This window comes from Physella acuta, unplaced genomic scaffold (assembly GCF_028476545.2).
Source record: "Physella acuta isolate Inbredline_101_S28 unplaced genomic scaffold, ASM2847654v3 ptg000466l, whole genome shotgun sequence".
Lineage (NCBI taxonomy): Eukaryota > Metazoa > Mollusca > Gastropoda > Physidae > Physella > Physella acuta.
This window is the reverse complement of record NW_026731985.1, coordinates 653,189-669,277: the sequence shown is the minus strand read 5'-3', so window position 1 is coordinate 669,277 and position 16,089 is coordinate 653,189. Positions and strand designations below refer to the sequence as shown.

Below are 16,089 nucleotides of genomic sequence, written 5' to 3'. Positions count from 1 at the left end.
AAAAACTATAAAACTTGTAACTGTATGTGTGCAGGGTGGAGGGGGGGGGGGCGGACAGTCAACATAAAGCTAAAAAAGGCTAACCAGTGGTGCGGTGGGGGGGGGGGGGGGAAAGTCAAGATGCATTTATAAACCTGTGTGCTCACTCGATCGAAGCATCGACACGTGCGGGACCGTTATTTGGACCGTTATTTGAACCGTTATTTGGACCGTTATTTGAACCGTTATTTGGACCGTTATTTGGACCGTTATTTGGACCGTTATTTGGACCGTTATTTGGACCGTTATTTGGACCGTTATTTGGACCGTTATTTGGACCGTTATTTGGACCGTTATTTGACCGTTATTTGGACCGTTATTTGGACCGTTATTTGGACCGTTATTTGACCGTTATTTGGACCGTTATTTGGACCGTTATTTGGGCCGTTATTTGGGCCATTATTTGGACCGTTATTTGGACCGTTATTTAGGCCGTTATTTGGACCGTTATTTGACCGTTATTTGGACCGTTATTTGGACCGTTATTTGAACCGTTATTTGGACCGTTATTTGGACCGTTATTTGGACCGTTATTTGACCGTTATTTGGACCGTTATTTGGACCGTTATTTGGGCCGTTATTTGGGCCATTATTTGGACCGTTATTTGGACCGTTATTTGGACCGTTATTTGGACCGTTATTTGGACCGTTATTTGGACCGTTATTTGGACCGTTATTTGGACCGTTATTTGGACCGTTATTTCGACCGTTATTTGGGCCGATAAAAGCCGAGTGAAACATGGGCTGTCCGACAAGCCGGCCATATTGACAGTCACTGATCGAATATGGACCAGCATGGCCAAATTTACATCTAATTAGCCACATTTGGCCAGTTTCTTAAAATTAAAGCTGACGAACAAATGTATCCTTCCGCTATCCACAACTTGACTCGTCCCACGCAATTTCTGTCGTAGTTTGACTTCTTATCAAACTTAACGTATAGATTTTAATTCCGTCAAATTTTATTTAACGGATACAATTTTACCACTAGTTAAATAATTGACTCAAGTTTTAATGTTAAAGAATTTTTAAAAATATGGTTATCGTTTGTAGTTCTGGTGTGTTATGTAAGTGTTGTCAACCAGTGGCGTAGCTAAGATTTTTGGGCCCCCTATGCAAAAAGTGTTAGTGGGCCCATCAGAGGCGTAGCGACCCTTCCCGGCGACCGGGGACAAACTTTCGATTGCACCCCCCCCTCAGACTTTCGATTTGCACCCCCCTCAAACTTTCGAAAAAGGGCCCCTATTTGCCTTGGGCCCCTATGCCTTGCTTACGCTAGCTTTACGGTAGCTACGCCACTGTTGTCAACAGAAAAGGCAAAAGAAAGAGCGCCAAAGATAACCCTTAAGACGGGGTCATCTGAGGACAGCAGATGTCTTGGAAAACTACCTACATCCGCGAAAGATTAGGGCTGAGGCATTGAATATTCCGTTATTTAAATACTGAAGATAGAAAACTGTACAAAAACTGAATCAAATGACATGTAAATAGAGGTAGAGTAAGGCTCAGCACGGTCTAGACGTTACTAGAATAAAAATCATGTGAGGGATGGAAGATTAAAAAAGAAAATCATTTTGCCTCAACCAAGGTACTGGAAAAAACAAGTCTTACACATTTGGTAAGCATGTTGACAGGCACACAGACGGGCAGACTGGTGGGCATAATTAGGGCACAGACGGGCATATAAAGGCAGATTGAGGGGAATATGGATGGGCAGACTGGTGTCATATAGGCAGGCGAATAGACAGGCAGACTGACGGGTATATTGACAGGCAGACTGGATGCATATTGACAGCAGACATACAGTAGATAGCCGGTAGTTTGACAGAAACCACCTGAATGAAATGAGCCTTTCATCAAACACGAGCTGCTGAAATCGAAAACAACCAAACAACTTGCAAGTTCCGCCCTACAAACCAGGGGAAGTGACTCTAGCTACGCGAGACAAGCAAGTTTCAGACCCAAGCAGCCAGCCATCAGTAGTAGAGCAAAGAGTCAAACTTCCATTACTGCTTCTACATCATCTCGTCCCCTGCCCCGGGCGCTAATACAGCAGGCGATATTGTTTTCTGGTAGACTGCTCTGCTCGCGACCGTCTTCATTGGTGACACCATATTCCCGTGACGTCATCACAATATCACGTGGTCTACAGGGGAAGCAACAAAAAAGACGTGAGGTCCCGGGAGAGGTGGGGAGTGCTAGAGGGGTGGGGGTGGCGCTAGAGGTGTGGGGGTGGCCATAGGGGTGTGTGTGTGTGTGAGGGGTGGTGGCATAGAGGGGTGGGGTGGCGCTAGAGGGGTGGGGTGACGCTAGAGGGGTGGGTGTGATGTTAGAGGGGTGGGGGTGGCCCTAGAGGTGTGGGGGCCAAACGACCTTGACAAAGACTTGTTTTGTTTTGTCATTCCAGAGATGACCAAATTAAAATTTTAAACATATGTATGTGGGTTCACGCCGACAACCAAATACATTTTTGTCACTTCTGTTTTATTTTCAATTTTTGATTATAGTTCACACGAACTATTTAGGTCAAATGAACTAAGAAGGTGTATTTTATGGTCATACGAGCACACTTTGTAAAACTTGAACCATGACAAGTCACTGTCTTCAAAATACCTCTCCCCTCGGGATTCTGCTGCTACCCCAGTGTTGGGACTATTTAACTTTCTGGGGATGTGCCCGGCCCTCACGGGTGTTGCTTAGAAATGTTCTCTGACAGGTGTATTTTCTAGAAGCGTTTTAACGACCTGCTTATGACGCCGTGTTGTAGGCGTACCCCTCCGTGTCCCTGAGCCATAGAGTAAAACAGACTTTAGATTTGTACCAAAGGTTCTGAACTTATTGGTATCTGTAATACATCAGAATTGAATATTTCCTGCTGATTCCGGTCCGAACCTTTAATACAACCTTCGATACAACCTTTAATTGACACTACACTTCCATAATAAATACAATGTGTCATTTTTAAAATCTCTTTAGTCTTTAGTTTGCAAGAGATTATGGTCATAACTTTGGATTTATTGGTGTTGATATTTAGACCTGTTTTTGCTGCTTTGATCTGTACATGTGTTTTGTTCTTATTGTATTTTTGTTGTTGCATATGTGAGGGGAGGTCTTCAAGCTTTAGTGTTTATTGGATTCCAGCTTGTTTTCCAACCCAGTAATTGCCACCAGAAGCAGGTACATAAGCTTCCAACCCAGATTATGATGCTCCCCCCCCCCAAGTGGTTGGGGATTGATTGACTTGACAGTCTTGCACTACCCCCCACACCAAATGCGTTCTACGTTTATAAATTTACGACATTGTTTACCAAAATATGCGAAAAAATGTTTTGATTGCGGCGCCTGAATTTTAACTACTGAAATCTTTTTTTTCTTTTCAAAATTTACTTCATTGAAATGTTCAGATGAAATCTAAAAACCATTCATTACAACTAATATAATATTTTTTTATATCGGGTGGTTTGATTTTTTAAAACCAAAATTTATGCCTTGTATTTTTTTTTACTGACAACCTCCTAAACGTGAATGGGGGTGGGGGGGGGGGGGTTCTTGTGGTTTCTTGGTAATTTGGTAATTTCGTCAAGGAGTGTTAGAGGTTATTCAGGTTTGTTTTTGTGTTAGGGAGAGCCGCTTATGTACCTGAATGGCATTTGATGATTTGAGATGTTATTTCATTTGGTATTCTGCATAGTGCTATAGTATTTGGTTAGGTGAGATGCATTTATCGTTAACTTATAATGGTCCATAAGTTACCATACAACTGACCTGTCTACATAAATACCCGTACAGAATCTTTACAAATTACAAATATAGACCAGTTTCAATTTGACTAAATAAAGATTTTCAGAATGGGAATACGATCTGTTCAGGAATTATCATTTCTAATATTTTTCTTGCTCCTGTGTATGAATAAACACAAACACCTTTGAATATCTCAGGCATAATTCTAATAGCACTTAGCTAGGTGTTGTAATTCTACTAGCACTTAGCTAGGTGTTGTACATATACTAGCGTTTAGCTAGGTATTAATAGCAAAGCGACACATCGACAGTTATTATGTTAAATGACAGACACAACGACCGTCACACTAAACAGACAGACAGGGCGACATACAGATAATGACACATAAAAGACAGGTACATAGAGCCAGATACAACAGTGTCACATTAAGCACTTTGCCTTAAATAAACACTTTTAGCTTTTTAGGTGTGACACCAAGTCAACTGAATGAACAGCAGTTCAAACATGGATGACAAAATGTATTTCATTCGACGATCATGGCTCTTTATGGCCACCGCAAAATGCACTGAAGCCATTATAGCCAAGCCAGTTATGGCCGTCAGCTAGCTATAAACGTCACTACTCAGCTATACTTTCCAACTTAACTAGCTATAGACCTCCCCACACAATTAGCTGTAGACGTCCCCACATAGTTTGCTATAGAGTTCCCAACACAACTTGCAATAAACGTCCCCACACAGCTATAAACGTCACCACACAGCTATACCTCCCAAACTTAACTAGCTATATATGTCCCCACACAACTAGCTATAAACCTTTCCACACTGCTATAGGCCTCCACACACCCAGCTATAAACGTCCCCACACAGCTATAAACGTCCCCACACAGCTATAAACGTCTCCATACAGCCATAAACGTCTCCACCACAGCTATAAACGTCCCCACACAGCTATAAACGTCTCCATACAGCCATAAACGTCTCCACCACAGCTATAAACGTCCCCACACAGCTATATACGTCTCCACACACCCAGCTATAAACGTCTTCACCCAGCTTTAAACGTCCCCACACAGCCATAGACATCCCACACACCCAACTATAAACGTTCCCACACAGCTATAGACCCACACACATAGCTATAGGCCCTCAGAGACAGCTATAGACATCCCACACACCCAGCTATAGACATCCCACACACCCAACTATAGACATCCCACACACCCAGCTATAGACATCCCACACACCCAGCTATAGACATCCCACACACCCAGCTATAGACATCCCACACACCCAGCTATAGACATCCCACACACCCAGCTATAGACATCCCACACACCCAGCTATAAACGTTCCCACACACCCAACTATAAACGTTCCCACACAGCTATAGACCCACACACATAGCTATAGGCCCACAGAGACAGCTATAGACATCCCACACACCCAGCTATAGACATCCCACACACCCAACTATAGACATCCCACACACCCAGCTATAGACATCCCACACACCCAGCTATAGACATCCCACACACCCAGCTATAGACATCCCACACACCCAGCTATAGACATCCCACACACCCAGCTATAAACTTTCCCACACACCCAGCTATAAACGTCCCCACACAGCTATAGACATCCCACACACCCAGCTATAGACATCCCACACACCCAGCTATAGACATCCCACACACCCAGCTATAGACATCCCACACACCCAGCTATAGACATCCCACACACCCAGCTATAGACATCCCACACACCCAGCTATAGACATCCCACACACCCAGCTATAGACATCCCACACACCCAGCTATAGACATCCCACACACCCAGCTATAAACGTTCCCACACACCCAGCTATAAACGTCCCCACACAGCTATAGACATCCCACACACTATAGACATCCCACACACCCAGCTATAGACATCCCACACACCCAGCTATAGACATCCCACACACCCAGCTATAGACATCCCACACACCCAGCTATAGACATCCCACACACCCAGCTATAGACATCCCACACACCCAGCTATAGACATCCCACACACCCAGCTATAAACGTTCCCACACACCCAGCTATAAACGTCCCCACACAGCTATAGACATCCCACACACTATAGACATCCCACACACCCAGCTATAGACATCCCACACACCCAGCTATAGACATCCCACACACCCAGCTATAAACTACCCCACACAGCTATAGACCCACACAGACAGCTATAAGCGCCCAACCCCGCCCACTGTGTTATTAACTAAACGAATTGAAAATGTGCAAACATCTGTGCCGGTAGCTCATCGATAAGTTTTATAGATCTCATCAATAGGCTGTATAGATCTTAGGGCATTTTAATGGGTTTCATGTCTGTAGTGTTTGACTTGATGACTTAAACTATTTGACTTGATGCGTTCACCTTGAGTATATGACTTGGTGTGTTTAACTTGAGTATATGATTTGGTGTGTTTAACTTGAGTATATGACTTGGTGTGTTTAACTTGAGTATATGACTTGGTTTGTTTAAACTTGAGTATATGACTTGATGTGTGTAACTTGAGTAAATGACTTGGTGTGTTTAACTTGAGTATATGACTTGGTGTATTTGACTTGAGTATATGACTTGGTGTGTGTAACTTGAGTATATGACTTGGTGTGTTTAATTTGAGTATATGACTTGGTGTATTTGACTTGAGTATATGACTTGGTGTGTTTAATTTGAGTATATGACTTGGTGTATTTAACTTGAGTATATGACTTGGTGTGTTTAAACTTGAGTATATGACCTGGTTTGTTTAAACTTGAGTATATGACTTATTGTGTTTAAACTTGAGTATACGACTTGGTGTATTTGACTTGAGTATATGACTTGGTGTATTTGACTTGAGTATATGACTTGGTGTATTTGACTTGAGTATATGACTTGGTGTATTTGACTTGAGTATATGACTTGGTGTATTTGACTTGAGTATATGAATTGGTGTGTTTAAACTTGAGTATATGACTTGGTGTATTTGACTTGAGTATATGACTTGGTGTATTTGACTTGAGTATATGACTTGGTGTATTTGACTTGAGTATATGACTTGGTGTGTTTGACTTGAGTATATGACTTGGTGTATTTGACTTGAGTATATGACTTGGTGTATTTGACTTGAGTATGTGACTTGGTGTGTTTGACTTGAGTGTATGACGTGGTGTGTTTGACTTGAGTATATGACTTGGTGTGTTTAAACTTGAGTATATGACTTGGTGTGTTTAACTTGAGTATATGACTTGGTGTGTTTGACTTGAGTGTATGACGTGGTGTGTTTGACTTGAGTATATGACTTGGTGTGTTTAAACTTGAGTATATGACTTGGTGTGTTTAACTTGAGTATATGACTTGGTGTGTTTAACTTGAGTGTATGACGTGGTGTGTTTAACTTGAGTGTATGACTTGGTGTGTTTAACTTGAGTATATGACTTGGTGTGTTTGACTTGAGTATATGACGGTGTGTTTAACTTGAGTATATGACTTGGTGTGTTTAACTTGAGTGTATGACGTGGTGTGTTTGACTTGAGTATATGACTTGGTGTGTTTAAACTTGAGTATATGACTTGGTGTGTTTAACTTGAGTATATGACTTGGTGTATTTGACTTGAGTATATGACTTGGTGTGTGTAACTTGAGTATATGACTTGGTGTGTTTAATTTGAGTATATGACTTGGTGTATTTGACTTGAGTATATGACTTGGTGTGTTTAATTTGAGTATATGACTTGGTGTATTTAACTTGAGTATATGACTTGGTGTGTTTAAACTTGAGTATATGACCTGGTTTGTTTAAACTTGAGTATATGACTTATTGTGTTTAAACTTGAGTATACGACTTGGTGTATTTGACTTGAGTATATGACTTGGTGTATTTGACTTGAGTATATGACTTGGTGTATTTGACTTGAGTATATGACTTGGTGTATTTGACTTGAGTATATGACTTGGTGTATTTGACTTGAGTATATGAATTGGTGTGTTTAAACTTGAGTATATGACTTGGTGTATTTGACTTGAGTATATGACTTGGTGTATTTGACTTGAGTATATGACTTGGTGTATTTGACTTGAGTATATGACTTGGTGTGTTTGACTTGAGTATATGACTTGGTGTATTTGACTTGAGTATGTGACTTGGTGTGTTTGACTTGAGTGTATGACGTGGTGTGTTTGACTTGAGTATATGACTTGGTGTGTTTAAACTTGAGTATATGACTTGGTGTGTTTAACTTGAGTATATGACTTGGTGTGTTTGACTTGAGTGTATGACGTGGTGTGTTTGACTTGAGTATATGACTTGGTGTGTTTAAACTTGAGTATATGACTTGGTGTGTTTAACTTGAGTATATGACTTGGTGTGTTTAACTTGAGTGTATGACGTGGTGTGTTTAACTTGAGTGTATGACTTGGTGTGTTTAACTTGAGTATATGACTTGGTGTGTTTGACTTGAGTATATGACGGTGTGTTTAACTTGAGTATATGACTTGGTGTGTTTAACTTGAGTGTATGACGTGGTGTGTTTGACTTGAGTATATGACTTGGTGTGTTTAAACTTGAGTATATGACTTGGTGTGTTTAACTTGAGTATATGACTTGGTGTGTTTAACTTGAGTGTATGACGTGGTGTGTTTAACTTGAGTGTATGACTTGGTGTGTTTAACTTGAGTATATGACTTGGTGTGTTTGACTTGAGTATATGACGGTGTGTTTAACTTGAGTATATGACTTTGTGTGTTTGATTTGAAGTGTGTTTTTAATTTAAGTGTTTAGTGTGATTTGTTTTATTTGATGTTCTAAACTTGATGTGTTTAACTTGATGGTTTGATTTGATGTTAAGCTAGGAATTGAGTTTTTCAACTGTAAACTGATGGCTAGACGTACTAAAGAACTTTCAGATGTGCTTTAGGATTATAAGCTCCGAGCCAAGTCATCAGCATTCATAAGTCTAGTTCAAGTTCATCCTAGAAACCATCATTAGCCCCCCCCCCAATGCCAGTTCCTTATAGAAACCATCATTAGCCCCCCCCCCCCCCCCAATGCCAGTTCCTTATAGAAACCATCATTAGCCCCCCCCCAATTCCAGTTCCTTATAGAAACCATCATTAGCCCCCCCCCCCAATGCCAGTTCCTTATAGAAACCATCATTAGCCCCCCCCCCCCCCCAATGCCAGTTCCTTATAGAAAACATCATTAGCCCCCACCAATGCCAGTTCCCCGACAGAAAACATCATTAGCACACCAACATCACTTTCCCCCTATAAAACATCATTAGCCCACCGACGCCAGTTCCCCCTATAAAACATCATTAGCCCACCGACGCCAGTTCTCCATAAAAACATCATTAGCCCACAAAAACCCACATGAGAAACTGAATGAAACTAAAAAGTCGGCCGTCACTCAAGGACAACGAACCAAAAATGGCCGTGAACCAAACAGACCCCGCAGAAATTGTTTCGTTAAAAACCACCAAACAAATCAACTCAAGCACCGTCCGACTTTTTATGGGATTCCAAAGGCTTTAAATGACATGTTTTGATACTGGATGATCATGAGTGAATTATTTCAGCAAACGGATGATCGTTTGTGAACTATTCCTACAAGCAGACGGTCGATAGTGAAATATTTCCTCCAGCAGACTACCGCGAGTGAACTACTGTACCCAGCATCCGATGGATGGGTTAAACGTTGAGTAAAATTGTCCAAATATATCCGACGATTGACTGGTTTGGTGCTCAGATATTTGCTAGGCGAGGTGTGGGGTAATCAGACTAAGAGCCTCACAATTTCCCGTATCAGGGGGATAGGATGCTAGTTTAACCACACAGACAGTAGGCGTGCTGGTTAACCTACACACATAGACAACTTCTAGTTAACCTACCCACATACACAAGTGCTAGTTAACCTACCCACATAGACAAGTGCTGGTTAACCTACCCACATAGACAAGTACTGGTTAACCTACCCACATACACAAGTACTGGTTAACCTACCCACATAGACAAGTACTGGTTAACCTACCCACATACACAAGTACTGGTTAACCTATCCACATAGACAAGTGCTGGTTAACCTACCCACATAGACAAGTACTGGTTAACCTACCCACATACACAAGTACTGGTTAACCTATCCACATAGACAAGTGCTGGTTAACCTACCCACATAGACAAGTACTGGTTAACCTACCCATATACACAAGTACTGGTTAACCTACCCACATAGACAAGTGCTGGTTAACCTACCCACATAGACAAGTGCTGGTTAACCAACCCACATAGACAAGTGCTGGTTAACCTACCCACATAGACAAGTGCTGGTTAACCTACCCACATAGACAAGTGCTGGTTTCATCAGTGTGGTTGGACAAAGAGACAAAGAAGCATTCACTTACTGATAGACTTTAGACTTGGGAAAAACAAAGATAGATGGACTAAAGAAAACAAAGATAGATGGGCTAAAGAAAACAAAGATAGATGGCTAAAGAAAACAAAGATATATGGCTAAAGAAAACAAAGATAGATGGCTAAAGAAAACAAAGATAGATGGACTAAGGAAAACAAAGATAGATAGCTAAAGAAAACAAAGATAGATGGCTAAAGAAAACAAAGATAGATGGCTAAAGAAAACAAAGATAGATGGACTAAGGAAAACAAAGATAGATGGACTAAAGAAAACAAAGATAGATGGACTAAAGAAAACAAAGATAGATGGACTAAAGAAAACAAAGATAGGTAGACTAAAGAAAACAAAGATAGATGGACTAAGGAAAACAAAGATAGATGGACTAAGGAAAACAAAGATAGATGGGCTAAAGAAAACAAAGATAGATAGACTAAGGAAAACAAAGATAGATGGGCTAAAGAAAACAAAGATAGATAGACTAAAGAAAACAAAGATAGATCGACTAAGGAAAACAAAGATAAATGGACGAAAGAAAACAAAGATAGATGGGCTAAAGAAAACAAAGATAGATGGACTAAAGAAAACAAAGATAGATGGACTAAGGAAAACAAAGATAGATGGACTAAAGAAAACAAAGATAGATGGACTAAAGAAAACAAAGATAGATAGACTAAGGAAAACAAAGATAGATGGGCTAAGAAAAACAAAGATAAGTGGACTAAAGAAAACAAAGATAGATAGACTAAGGAAAACAAAGATAGATGGGCTAAAGAAAACAAAGATAAATAGACTAAGGAAAACAAAGATAAATGGACTAAAGAAAACAAAGATAGATGGGCTAAAGAAAACAAAGATAGATGGACTAAAGAAAACAAAGATAGATGGACTAAGGAAAACAAAGATAGATGGGCTAAAGAAAACAAAGATAGATCGACTAAAGAAAACAAAGATAAATGGACGAAAGAAAACAAAGATAGATGGGCTAAAGAAAACAAAGATAGATGGACTAAAGAAAACAAAGATAGATGGACTAAGGAAAACAAAGATAGATGGGCTAAAGAAAACAAAGATAGGTAGACTAAAGAAAACAAAGATAGATGGACTAAGGAAAACAAAGATAGATGGACTAAGGAAAACAAAGATAGATGGGCTAAAGAAAACAAAGATAGATAGACTAAGGAAAACAAAGATAGATGGGCTAAAGAAAACAAAGATAGATAGACTAAAGAAAACAAAGATAGATCGACTAAGGAAAACAAAGATAAATGGACGAAAGAAAACAAAGATAGATGGGCTAAAGAAAACAAAGATAGATGGACTAAAGAAAACAAAGATAGATGGACTAAGGAAAACAAAGATAGATGGGCTAAAGAAAACAAAGATAGGTATACTAAAGAAAACAAAGATAGATGGACTAAGGAAAACAAAGATAGATGGACTAAGGAAAACAAAGATAGATGGGCTAAAGAAAACAAAGATAGATAGACTAAAGAAAACAAAGATAGATGGGCTAAAGAAAACAAAGATAGATGGACTAAAGAAAACAAAGATAGATAGACTAAAGAAAACAAAGATAGATGGACTAAAGAAAACAAAGATAGATAGACTAAAGAAAACAAAGATAGATGGACTAAGGAAAACAAAGATAGATGGACTAAGGAAAACAAAGATAGATGGGCTAAAGAAAACAAAGATAGATAGACTAAGGAAAACAAAGATAGATGGGCTAAAGAAAACAAAGATAGATAGACTAAAGAAAACAAAGATAGATGGACTAAAGAAAACAAAGATAGATCGACTAAGGAAAACAAAGATAAATGGACGAAAGAAAACAAAGATAGATGGGCTAAAGAAAACAAAGATAGATGGACTAAAGAAAACAAAGATAGATGGACTAAGGAAAACAAAGATAGATGGGCTAAAGAAAACAAAGATAGGTAGACTAAAGAAAACAAAGATAGATGGGCTAAAGAAAACAAAGATAGATAGACTAAGGAAAACAAAGATAGATGGGCTAAAGAAAACAAAGATAGATAGACTAAAGAAAACAAAGATAGATAGACTAAAGAAAACAAAGATAGATGGACTAAGGAAAACAAAGATAGATGGGCTAAAGAAAACAAAGATAGAAAGACTAAGGAAAACAAAGATAGATAGACTAAGGAAAACAAAGATAGACAAAACGTACCACGACAAATAGAGAAACATGTAGATAGACAATCAAAGACAAACTGACCAACACAAGCAGAGATGTAAGTACAGACAAACATAGACAGACTAAAGCAGACAGATGAAGATACACTAACAAAGACAGATGAAGATACACTAACAAAGACAGATGAAGATACACTAACAAAATCAGATGAAGATACACTAACAAAATCAGATGAAGATACACTAACAAAATCAGATGAAGATACACTAACAAAATCAGATGAAGATACACTAACAAAATCAGATGAAGATACACTAACAAAATCAGATGAAGATACACTAACAAAGACAGATGAAACTACACTAACAAAATCAGATGAAGATACACTAACAAAATCAGATGAAGATACACTAACAAATTCAGATGAAGATACACTAACAAAGACAGATGAAGCTACACTAACAAAATCAGACGAAGATACACTAACAAAATCAGATGTAGATACACTAACGAAGACAGATGAAGACATGTAAAGTGATATAGAGACTGAGATAAGTACACTTAGAAAATCACAGACAAATACAGACCGAGGTAGACAAAGACAACATTCTAATTGTGTGTTGTTATTTTTTTAACAATGTGCAGAAACAAAATGTAAACAATGGACATAAACAAAATATGTAAACAAATGATATAAACAAAATATGTAAACAATGGACGTGTTCAAAAATATGTAAACAATTGACATGAAGAAAAATATGTAAACAATGGACATGAAGAAAATATGTAAACAATGGACGTGTGCAAAAATATGTAAACAATGGACATGAAGAAAAATATGTAAACAATGGACATGAAGAAAAAAATGTAAACAATGGACATGAAGAAAATATGTAAACAATGGACATGAAGAAAAATATGTAAACAATGGACATGAAGAAAAAAATGTAAACAATGGACATGAAGAAAATATGTAAACAATGGACATGAAGAAAATATGTAAACAATGGATATGAAAAAAAAAATGTAAACAATGGACATGAAGAAAAATATGTAGAGAAACATAAGCTGTAGCGTGTGAACTATATTGTAGGGATTTATAAGCTATATCTGACAAGGGTGCAAATACAACCGATGGTCATTAGTGCTACACAGCAAATAGTCTAAATCTGTACACATTGATAGTACACGTCAAGTACAGATTAAATCAGTACACACTTATACTACACATCATATACAGACTAAATCAGTACACACCCATACTACACATCAAATACAGACTAAATCAGTACACACCCATACTACACATCATAGTACAAACTAAATCAGTACACACCCATACTACACATCATAGTACAAACTAAATCAGTACACACCCATACTACACATCAAATACAGACTAAATCAGTACACACCCATACTACACATCATAGTACAAACTAAATCAGTACACACCCATACTACACATCAAATACAGACTAAATCAGTACACACCCATACTACACATCATGTACAGACTAAATCAGTACACACTAATACTATACATCAAGTAAAGACTAAATCAGTACACACTCATACTACACATCATAGTACAGACTAAATCAGTACACACTCATACTACACAAAACACAATAAAAATACATAAACACCCCTAGCACATCGCAAATACCGTATAAATCAATACACACTACTAAACAACACAGGCTAGAAATGAAGAGTTAAGTAGACATAAAAGAAAAGATTAAACAACCGCTGTGTCGTTGAACACACTGACGTGCTGAACACACTGGCGTGCTGAACACAGTGACGTGCTGAACACAGCTGGCCATATAAAGATTTGCTCGCTTATGTGTATGTGTAGCTACTCGCTATGTGACACATGGCTATGTGACACATACACGTATCACATTCTAAGATTTGAACATATTAGCGGTATTTTTCTTATCCCAACAATGGCGTCTGTCAAATTAGCACGTGAGATTTAGAAAATGTATGTGTACTGACATTCTAATATATTGGCCTATGACACGGAGACTATGTTATAGTATTTTATTGTATAAACACACATATAACAACATGGATAAAGAAGCACATATTAGTTATTTCAACATAGGGTACTCACCTCCGTGTTATAGATCACCGCCAGGGTGGGGGAGACTTGCTGATGACTGGTCACTTGTAACACGTCGTTCCCTACCCTCACAGTTCTAGTCGTCTACCCACATAACCACACAGCCCCACTACACAGCAGTGTTAAATCCAGAAAATTCCGCAGATCTTTGAAGAAAAACAGAAATCCACTTTGGTGTGACAGCAACAACACATATCCTCGAATATCACCGCTGAACACAGACAGCAGACGCTGTGTTGGAGATAGCTAAACCCCTACTCAGATCGCAGGACTAACCACTCATGCTTTCATACACAGCGTGAGTAGTTCGCACGTGCGTTACTGAGTGTGTAGCATTCACGTGCTAGGTATCGCTGTGTTAGTAGTACACACTAAGCGATCATATTTTGGTAACTTTCTCTCAAACGTTGCCATATTTTTTATTTCCTGCTCGATCGCAGCGAGACACGGCGGTGCCCCAGTTTCCAGCGCGCCTGCGCTAGCCGGATCGCACGAGGGAGGGACCCAGCGTATGGAGGGATCTAGAATATAAGGGAGGTACCCAGCGCGCGAGCACTCGAATTAGAAGATATGTGAAGGGAGGACAGGTAGAGAGACGTAATTGATCTTAATGAATGGATCGCAATAGATGAGATCTATCGCGATTGGCTTGGTCAGGTCGATATTTCGATAAATCACCCGCAAAGATTTTCTAATCAGTGGATAGGCAACACCACTAGTCGTCATATTCATGTCCACTTGAGCATCTCTGGGGGTCAAGAATCTGTTTACATAGGCAAGGTCTACCAGTGGTCAAGATTCTGTCTACATGATCAGCTAGGTGTCAAGATTCTGTCTACATGATCAGCTAGGTGTCAAGATTCTGTCTACAAGTTCCTCTAGGTGTCAAGATTCTGTCTACATGATCAGCTGGGTGTTAAGATTCTGTCTATATGATCAGCTAGGTGTCAAGATTCTGTCTACATGATCAGCTAGGTGTCAAGATTCTGTCTATATGATCAGCTAGGTGTCAAGATTCTGTCTACAATGTCCATTTGGTAACAAGATTCTGTCTACAATGTCCACTAGGTAACAAGAATCTGTCTACATGACCAGCTAGGTGTCAAGATTCTGTCTACATGATCAGCTAGGTGTCAAGATTATGTGTACACGAATTAGCACGTAACACCCTACGTCATCAGCCAGTCCAATTCCATCAGTTGCTGGTGAGTTAAGAATCTAAAATTGTGTGAGCAACATCCAGACTCCCCTAGTCAAGTCAAGGTTCACGTGAGACTAAGCTGATTACAGTTTCTTGCCAAGTCTAATGAGTTAGCCCAACTTTGTACTTGTACATTCGCTCTAAGCTTAATCCCAGCTACTGTAGAGGTACCATAGGTACCACCAACCTAAAGCCCCCGAAGCTAGAGCTACTAGTTACTATAGCTGGGGGCCGCTGTTGAAGATACACCTGAAAACTGAGGAAGGGGGAGGGGGGGTGGTTCACCTCCTCCCCTCTCCCAGTACCACCCCCCCCCCCCTCAGTACCAGGCAGCACGGTTTCAAGACAAGCGAACACCTGACTCTGGCTGTTGAC

General features: G+C 39.5%; 1 protein-coding gene across 1 annotated transcript in view; it reads right to left on the bottom strand.

Moving 5' to 3' along the window:
• The window catches only part of LOC131943772 (acetylcholine receptor subunit alpha-like 1), a 52,385-nt gene extending 37,448 nt beyond the window's left edge, over positions 1-14,937 (bottom strand). Inside the window, exon 1 of the mRNA XM_059304039.1 lies at positions 14,505-14,937. The gene's annotated coding sequence lies outside the window, so the exon portion shown is untranslated. The remainder of the gene's footprint in view (positions 1-14,504) is intronic.
• Positions 14,938-16,089: the final 1,152 nt, after the last annotated feature.